The following is a 1,192-nucleotide window of genomic DNA, read 5'->3' as shown; positions in this document are numbered from 1 at the left end:
TTTTTCATTGGAGAAACCGCTTTCACATGGATGTCAAAGAAGCAACCAATTGTCACTCTTTCTACTTGTGAAGCGGAGTATGTGGCAGCTACTTCATGTGTTTGCCATGCTATTTGGTTACGAAACTTGCTGAAGGAGTTGAACCTACCACAAGAGGAGCCAACGAAGATCTTTGTGAATAACAAGTCAGCAATAGCATTAGCGAAGAATCCAGTCTTCCATGATCGGAGTAAGCACATCGATACTCGTTACCACTACATTAGAGAATGTGTTACCAAAATGGATGTGCAGTTAGAGTATGTGAACACAAATGATCAAGTAGCTGATATCTTCATCAAGCCACTCAAGCGAGAAGACTTCATCAAGATGAGGAGCTTACTAGGAGTAACCAAATCAAGTTTAAGAGGGCTGTTGAAGGTTAAACTTGATTTGGATCACATTTTGGGCTAATAATTTACTAATCATTTTAATCCAAAAACTTAGCCCAAATTCTAGAAAAATCATCCACCTCCATAAATAAAAAATCTAGATATTTTGGTAGAATTATCTAGATAATTAGGATAAAATTATCTAGATATTTAAGTAGAATTATCTAGAATTAGTATTATAATATTTGAGATATTTTGTACTTTGGAGGCTATAAATACCTCCACTCCCCTCTCATTTTGTATCACCAAGAAATAAACCAAGCTTGTAACAAGTAATAAAATCTTCTTCTAAGTTATAAAATCTTTCTTCTTCACAAAGTTTCTTTCTTTTCAAACACTTAAAACACTTTCTCCATCTCTACAAAGTTTTTCATTCCAACACAGAAAACATCTTACTTTTGATGTTACATGTTATTTTTTGATGTAGCGGAGAAATAGGTTGAACAGTCAATTAAGGGATCTAAATATCGCAAGAGACCTGTTCTTGGATCAATCAAAGAGTTTCTTTCGATAGCTTCTTTGAGACCAACTTCTTGATAGATGAATTTAAATCGAATCACACAATGAATAAGTAAAAACTTTATTATTAATTATCAAAGTCTGAATACAACTTTAGGCTTCAATGCATATTTATAATAAATCCTTAAAGATCTGAACCAAACACGAAATCCCAAACATAACCGAAAACGAACCCGAACGCCTACCTCTAATCACTATTATATATCCTATATGTGTCATCATAGGTTACAAAAATATTTGTTATC

The sequence above is a fragment of the Brassica oleracea genome, chromosome C2, assembly GCF_000695525.1.
Source record: "Brassica oleracea var. oleracea cultivar TO1000 chromosome C2, BOL, whole genome shotgun sequence".
In the NCBI taxonomy this organism is placed as follows: domain Eukaryota; kingdom Viridiplantae; phylum Streptophyta; class Magnoliopsida; order Brassicales; family Brassicaceae; genus Brassica; species Brassica oleracea.
This window is presented reverse-complemented; position numbering follows the sequence as displayed.